Source organism: Suncus etruscus, chromosome 8, assembly GCF_024139225.1.
Source record: "Suncus etruscus isolate mSunEtr1 chromosome 8, mSunEtr1.pri.cur, whole genome shotgun sequence".
NCBI lineage: Eukaryota > Metazoa > Chordata > Mammalia > Eulipotyphla > Soricidae > Suncus > Suncus etruscus.
This window is the reverse complement of record NC_064855.1, coordinates 37,499,138-37,507,379: the sequence shown is the minus strand read 5'-3', so window position 1 is coordinate 37,507,379 and position 8,242 is coordinate 37,499,138. Positions and strand designations below refer to the sequence as shown.

At 43.8% G+C, this 8,242-nt stretch overlaps 1 pseudogene; it reads left to right on the top strand.

Annotated features, from left to right (window-relative positions):
* Nucleotides 1–1,773: 1,773 nt before the first annotated feature.
* LOC126015906 (vang-like protein 2) lies at nt 1,774–7,736 on the top strand (annotated as a pseudogene).
* The last annotated feature ends 506 nt before the right edge of the window (nt 7,737–8,242 follow it).

Genomic DNA, 8,242 nt, shown 5'->3' with positions numbered 1-8,242 from the left:
GCTAGTCTACAGTCCTTATCTGAGAGGTTGATTAGTTGGTTGGTCATTATCTGGCCTCAGAATTGTCATCTTCATTCTCTATGTCTGATGCTGGCCTGTGTTGTTTCCCCATTGTCACACTTGTATTGTGGGTTTTTCTACGTGTTGTGGTGGTATTCATTGGTAAATGATGCAGGCAGCACACTCCTCTCGCTCCGCCCTTTCTGGATGGGCCGACTTGCCTCCAAGGGAGGGGAGTCCTCCGTGGATGAAGTCTCACACAGGATCAAATCTTAGGCCCGATTACACAGCAGAGAAGACAGTCCGGAGAGAAATGCTTGCTTCCGTGATCCAGCACGGTTCTTAGTGTGATTTTTTCTTCTTGTTGTGATGGGGTTCTTTTCCTAGAAAGTGCACACAGCCGCATAGCGAAGCGGAGCTAAAGTACTCTGCTGGGGCCTCTTTTCGGCCCATTCCCAAGAGGTCCATGCAAGTGGACAGTAGACAGACACACAGAGGCAGCACTGAGAGTTTTTCCCAGTCGGGCCCCACTGGGCAGGCGTAGTTTCCTCCTTCAATTCTTTTTGTATAGAATCTCTCATGTTCTTTAACATTTCTTCTTTAATTTGGCTGATTTGTTCATCCATAGATTTTTTTATACTTGGTAGCTAGTGTTTCTTTCATTCCTTTTTTCAATTCTTCCATTTCCTTCCTCATTACTGCTTTTAGGTCACCTTCCCATGGATCTGAGTGTTTTGGCGGACTTGGAAACTTGCTAGGTTTTGTCTTCGTATCTCCAGATGTTAGGATTCTCCTTGATTTACCCATATTTCTTTGCATTTATTGGTGTGCTTTGGAGTGCTGTGCCTTCTAAATTCAGCCTGTTGGGGTGCTTTGGAGTGCTGTGCCTTCTAAATTTAGCCTGTTTTGATCCCCTGTGCCGTGTGGATGGGTCTCCTCCCTGAGAGTGGTTCTAGAGGGGCTGTTGGGTGAGCTCAGTGAGGTTTGGCTTCTCCTGTGCTCTTTATGTGGCCTGATCCATTGCTTTGTTATTTTGTTGTCAGCTAGTGCTGGTCCTCTTCTGGCCACTATGGTGGAGTGCGCTGTTGAGTCTAGCTCTTTCTCCCCTGCTCTGCTACCTGGAGGTCAGCCTTCCTTCAGTGGGTCTGGTCAATTTCCTTCTCTTTATTCCTGTCAGCCGGTGCAGTTCTGCTCCTGGCCAAAATGGTTGTGGGCACTTTTGAGCCTAGCTCTCTGTTCCATCCCCTATCTGGGAGTCAATGAAGCTCCACCCCCTCTGAGCTTCAGCAGAAGAAATTCCCCCAGCCAAACCCACCTGGTAGCTGCCCTCAGCCCTTGGGGAGTCTCAGGTCCAGTCCGGGGCTCAGGGGTGTAGGCTGCTCTAGGTTACCCAAAGGTCCAGGTGGCAGGCCCAAGCTCACGCAGTCTATTGGTCCCAGCCTGTCCCAGCAGTGCAGATTGGGTCTGGTGTAGGTGACTCTGACCTGCTACGTGCCAGGTAACTGCACTCCCCTCTCTAAGCTCCGGTGGGGTGGGGTGATATCTAGGGACAAGAGAGTGAGGCAACAGGTAAGGGGGTCTCTGTGCACCCACGTGGGGCAGCCCCAGGGGAATGCACTCACCCTGGGTACCAGCACGTGGGGTCATGGACATGGGGGGTCCCTGAGTGCCCAGGTAGAGCGGCCTCAGGTCACTGCACTCACTATGGGGACAGGCACGCAGGCTGGCAAATGCAGAGGTCTTCATGTGCCCACATGGAGTGGCCCCAGGGAAATGCATTTACCCTGGGCACTGGCGTGGGGGGTTGTGGACACGGGGGTCCCTGCGTGCCCTGGTGGAGTGGCCTCAGGGCACTGCATTCACTCTAGGGACAGGCATGCAGGCTGGTGGGCACAGAGGTCTCCGTGCGCCCATGTGGAGCGGCCCCAAGGGAATGCACTCACTCTGGGCAACAGCACGGGGGTCTCGGACGCATGCCCAGGTGGAGCAGCCTCAGGGCACTGCACTCACCCTGCAGACAGGCACACAGGCTGGCGGGTGCGGAGGTCTTTGTGCGCCCACGTGGAGAGGCCCCAGGGGAATGCACTCACCCTGGGTACTGGCGCAGGGGGTCATGGACATGGGAGTCCCTGCGTACCCAGGTGGAGTGGCCTCAGGGCACTGTACTCACTCTGAGGACAGGTACGCAGGCTGGCGGGCACAAAGGTCTCCCTATTGTCTTTTATTATTAAAATGAAAGTCCCAATAAAATTTTACTTCACTGATTTGCTTTCATAAAGCAAAATGACATAACATGAAATATGGAGTAGGGAAGGAAAATATGTAGCTATGTAAATCTGCTCTTAATCTTGGAAATCTTTTGAGATAACACTGAAAGTGAGCATTGTTCTGAGAGCCTTCAAGTAAAGTAGGACCATTTCTTGTGCTTGGGAGTTGAGAACACTGAAAACTCGAGTGAATGAATAAGCAAAAAAAAAAAAAAAAAAGGGTGGGACACCAGAGCTTCTCAAGCCAGAAGGCACTATGTTTTTGTTTGATTGTGTGTTTGTTTATTTTAAAATTCATAGTCTAACCCACAAAGACACTGGCAGTTCGTTGAGAACCTCAGGAGTATTTAAAAAAAAAACACGAACAACTTGATATTGTAGATGTATCAAAGCAAAAGCACTCACACACACATCACATCACATCATAATTTTCCTGGAACCTTTCCTTAGAAACAGAAGACTCCTGACTCACCATGAAACTTTCTGAAATGTGTCAAATTTCTTTTCAGAGATAAAAGCAACTCAGCCTACCTGAGTTATCAGAGTCAAGCTCAGTATTTATTAAAACTCTAGGAGATTACAGCTAAATCATACACTGATGCCAAATATTTTAACTTATAAAAATGCCTCAATTGAAGTTCTAGCAATATGAACAACTCTGTGTGCCTAAGTTAAAAGGGAGCTGAAATTTGAAGGGCAAGAAGTAACACCAAGACAAGTAAAACAAAAAGAAGAGCAATCCATATCTTAAAACTGTGTTAGACTAAAGAGAAAATGAATCTTATAAAATAAGATTGTAGCATTTTAGGGTGGAGGAAATATTGGAGAAGGGAAGTAGATACTGGTGAAGTATTTGGTATTGTGCTATTATTGTATGCCTAAAACACAATTATAGGTAGATTTGTAACTTTATAGTGACCAAATTTTTTTCATAAAAAATATAAAGAACAAATTTGTGTGGGGTATTTTGTGTGTTGAGAGGTGGCCAGCTTAGAAAGTGGGACAGACCATAGGACCTTCTGTTAAAATTAGTATACCTTGCCTAGGACTGCTTGCTTTGACCCAGAGAAAAGCAGTCACCTCTTTGCCAGAGGACTCACAGAAGAGAAAAATTTGGCCAAGGAAACCAAATGGTAAGTGTAAAGGACATACACAGGACCAATGAGTGGGAGCCATATAAACGTTGACAACTCCTCCAGCATTTTAAAATATATCTCTTCAAATCTGTTCACAACTTTCCACAGAAACAGAGCCTCAGGGGGAAACAACAGTAAAACTGAAGGTGTAAGAATAAGACAGAGCAGGCCTAATTAAGCAGATCACAATCTGTTCCTTTCTGCACTGCCTCCTTTGCCTGGGGTCACCAGTAGGACACTTCTGCCCTTTCTTTTAAATGAGGTAGGGGGTGTGAGGTGGAGACTTCAAATAACCCAGTGTGCTCTACTTCTCAATTAACACTTTAATTAGGAAACCATAGGAACCGTAGACTCTTCAGTTTCTTATACTTAAAAGTTCTAGAAATCCTGACACAGCATCCTTGATGAAGGCTCGAAGTAGTGCAGGCAGAGCACATGTTCAAATGGAGGAACCATCAAGTGGCAAAAATTTATATAAATGAAAAGAGATTGGTATGTTTGATCTCGGCCATTATTGATTTACCTTTTCCACGTGATAACATTCATTAAGTAAGCTAAGTCAATGTTGATGCGTCCCTTCCCTTTTCATTGTCCACAGGTGAAGATAAAAGAAGGCCTGTGACTTCTGTTATCAATGGGCTAGGATAGAACCATTTTCTTAATTTCAGGATTACCTGAGCTGATTTATGACTCCCCAAGCAAAAACTGCTTTAAGTTTTGTTGACTTTTTTTGGTGTAGTTGCAATATAGTTCAAAGGGCTAAAATCAATTAAAAGAGGAAGCTATTCTGTAACAGTTTCTCAAGATGTAGAATGCTTGACTCTAATTTCTAATTAAAATCTACCCTGATGCTCACTAAGATTTCTTTTAAGGCAGTCCTTATTTCTTTAAGGCCCTGAAACCATAGATCTTACATATTTTATAAAAGTCAGTAACTGTTTAGCCTCTTCATGCTCAAATTAATTTGTGAATCAAGAATTCTGCTCATTCAGTCCTTTTTGTTTTCAAGTCATGCTTTTAAAGGAAGCTAAGGTACTTGTTTTAAAACAGCCAATTTCCCATTTAGTGAACATGTAAAGACTTAGTTAAAAAGAGATGAAAGAGAGATAGCTGGAGAGATAGCACAGAGGGTAGGGCATTTACTTTGTACTCGGTCAACACAGGATGGACGTTCGGTTCTCAACATCCCATGTGGCCCCCTGAGCCTGCAAGTAGTGATTTCTAAGTGGAGAGCCAGGAGTAATCCCTGAACACAACCAGGTGTGGTCCCAAAACCAAAATCAATAAATAAAAATAGATGAAATATCCCTTTAAGGAGTCAAAAGGAAGAATGTGCCATTAAGTTATTAAGTGGCGTTCAATCTGATTGCAGCTACCTGAAAGTGAAAACCATAAGTTGTTCCTATAGAACTTCACTCTTTTGTTTTTTTATGGAATCTTTCTATAGTAATCTTCATTTTTCACAAACATCACTTATTCTGAAGATGAGAAAACTTAATCTGATATATTAGTGGTTACTTGAAGTAGTCTCTTTTATGGAGGCTTCTATCACATTCCCTAACAATGTCTCCACTCCACTGAACTCTGGCATCTCTGGAATTTTCCTTTTCCACTAAATAAATCCAAATTATAATGTTAATAACTTATCAATCCACCCAGAAGGCTCAGAAAAATATGAACTTCTAGAGATCAAATATTTTATATTATGATAAGTCCAGTTATAAGTTAATACCTTATTCTAGTACTTGCTAAAATAAATGTGGGACCAGAGCATATAACAGGGACAGGAAGAGAAAGTTTCTGGATTATAAATAATAAAAATGTCTCTAGATTTCATCTCCACTTGTATACTTAGAATATTATTTATCACATAAAGTGGTCCAGTGTTTCTTGAAGAAAGCATAGTTAGGTGAAAAGGTTGTGAGGCAGATTAGAGCTCTATTAAATAATTTCTACAGATTGTTATTCACAGTTCAAGCAGATGTCTGTTTCCTTTGCCCTTCGATTTTGTGAAATGAACAAAACAAAACAAAACAAAAAAATGATAATTTGTAATTGCAAGAGTTGGTTCTCCCGGAATTTTTGTGCAACAGCAGGACATCTTAAAGATGTGAGTTCAAGGTTAGGAGGGATGTGCAGTGTATAGGGCACTTGTCTTACATGCATCTGACTTAGGTCATCCTCAGCAACCCAAATGCTTGACCTAGAGCTCTCCAGGAGTGAGCCCTAAGCACATAGCCAGGAGTAAAGCCTAAGCACATGCGGTGTGGCTCAAAAATAAAATAATATCATAAGATGTGAATTCTATTTCTTTAAATATAATGAGGAGATGAAATTATATCATTCAAAACCCATCTATCAGGTCCTGAGCATGAGCCAGTGCTCAAAACCAATGTTTATGCTCTCGGAAAGCTGTTTTTAGGGAGAAAAGATGCAATAAAAAGTACAACAAAAAGCACTCAAAACTGTATGTGATTAAGATTACAAAAAATTGCCCTCCTGCTGCTGTGGCGCCAGGAGCTGGAGCTATTCAGCACCACCTGGGAAGGCCTCTTTGTCTCCTTGGCCTTCAAGCTGATCATCTTAATGCTGGGCAGCTGGGCCCAGTTCTGCCTGTGGTGGTGGTCCAAGTGCTGCTCATGGTGCTTGTCTTCCTGCTCATGGACTCCTACTGGCTCTCTATAGCATGCACATCCTGGATGCTCCCGAGCACAGCTACCAGAGTATGGAGCAATTCACCTTGTCGCTGATGGATGTGCTGCTCTTAGTTCACTACCTGGCTGTGGTCCTGCCAGAGTTGTGCCAGCTGTATCCACATTTCATGCTCAAAGTGGTGCACTCCACAGATGGCGCCAGCCCCTTCTACACTTTGGGCCACCTCAGTATTCAATGTGTGGCCATGTGGATCCTGGAAAAATATTACCATGGTTTCCCCATGTACAACCCTGCTCTCCTCAACCTACCCAAGTCCGTCCTGGCCAAGAAAGTGTCTGGCTTCAAAGTGTACTCTCTCAAAGAGGATAACTGCTGCAAACGACTTGTGTCCCTAAGCAAAACCTTAGTGGAGTCAGAAAATCCTCACTGAAAGAAAGCAGGTACACAAGTCAGACGAATATGAAATATGAAATAATTGAGACCACACAAAATGCATTGTATGGGTACACACACCTATGAGATGAGAAACAATTTTACTTTTTAGCTGATGACATTTTAAGCACAACTCTGGTATGCAAGGTAATTTCAGGGAAAACAAAGGGCAGAGGATCCTTAGGAGGGACAACACAATGGTACCGGGCCCTAGAATCTACGTAGCAAAAGAAAAAAAAAAAAGGTTTTTCAAGAAATAGGAGGAGAGAGACAGGTTTTGGAAATGTATTTGCAGTGGCTGGAAAATGGACTTTTTAGGGGGATGAAAATAATTGTTTACCATCATGGAGCTAGACTCAGAAAAATAAATTGCTGGCGCAAGGTTATACTCCAAGTAAGAGTTACAAATAAACTAGCCAGCGGGGAGCTTTTGGCGGGCTTTGGTACGAAAATTTCTTTGTGACTGCAGAAGAGCTAAGGCCAAATTTCTGAAAGTAGAAAAGGAGACAAAAATCAAATTAAAGGAAAAGAGAAAATGTAATGTCACATCCATGTCAGAAATATAGCCAGTAATCCATGCAAGGGTCAATGATTGACTTCTCCAATGGGCCTTCTGGCAGATATTTCTTGGGAGGAAAATTAGGCACTGCACCAGGAAAGCCAAAAGCCACGTCTGGTGCATGCTTCTCTAATAAATAGAGTCATGCATGCTGCATGCCTCTACAGATAACAGCACCAACAACTCAACTGGCCAGTCACGGGCAGTGATTGCAGCTGCTGCACAGAGATGGGAAAACAGACATAATTAATATTTCTACTAGGAGGCTGAGCATGAGCAGAAGGTGCTAGAGCACAGGACCATCCCCAGGAGGCCACCCAAGCTATATTTGCGTCCAAGGCCCGGGTCATGAAAAGTACCTGCACACCACCAAGCAGCAGCCATCCCACACAATGGAAAGTAGCCTGCAGCACCTGAAGTTCTGTGTCACCCACGGTATGACGCCCAAAGCCTTCCTGTACCACCATCCAGTACCACAAGGGAGCATTAGTTGGCCAACCAGTGGAAGTTAGTGAGGAGTCAGTGACCAGTGGGCTCAAGGATAGCCTGGTGTTCTTGCTTAAGCACCAGGACTTCAGCCTGGTGGTCAGCACCAAAAAGGTGCCATTCTTCAAGTTCTCAGAGGAGTTTGTGAACCCCAAGTCACAAAAGTTTAGCATGAGGCTACAGTCGGAATCGTTCTTTTGACCTCATAGGGAACCTGGCCAGTAGGGCTCAGGGCGCCTCTGCTGGTGGTGTTTTGTACTTGAATCAGCCTCTCCTTCCTCTCCCTGGAAGTCCCTTTCCCTTCCACACTCCTGTAACCCTTCCCACCCAGGCCATTCTGGCGAAGAAAAGGATCCTTCTGGAAGGTTCTCTGGGGTGCTAAGAGGTGCACACCTGCACCTCACTCCTGCAGGTAGAAGCTTCCCTGCTCGATGTCTTGGTATGGAGTATGAGTCTGTTTAACTGCCAGGTATTAAAGTTTTTTTTCTGTGTCCCTTTGGAATTCACATATAATTTCAGAGCCTGTGGTCAGCGAAGGTAGCCTTCAAAATTTCTGTCCTCTTGATATTATGGAGATATGTTTTATGTGCCAGCATATAGTTTATCCTGGAGAATGTCCCATTTACATTGGAGAAAAAATGTGTATCCAGGTTTTGGGGATGGAGTGTCCTATATATATATATATATATATATATATATATATATAT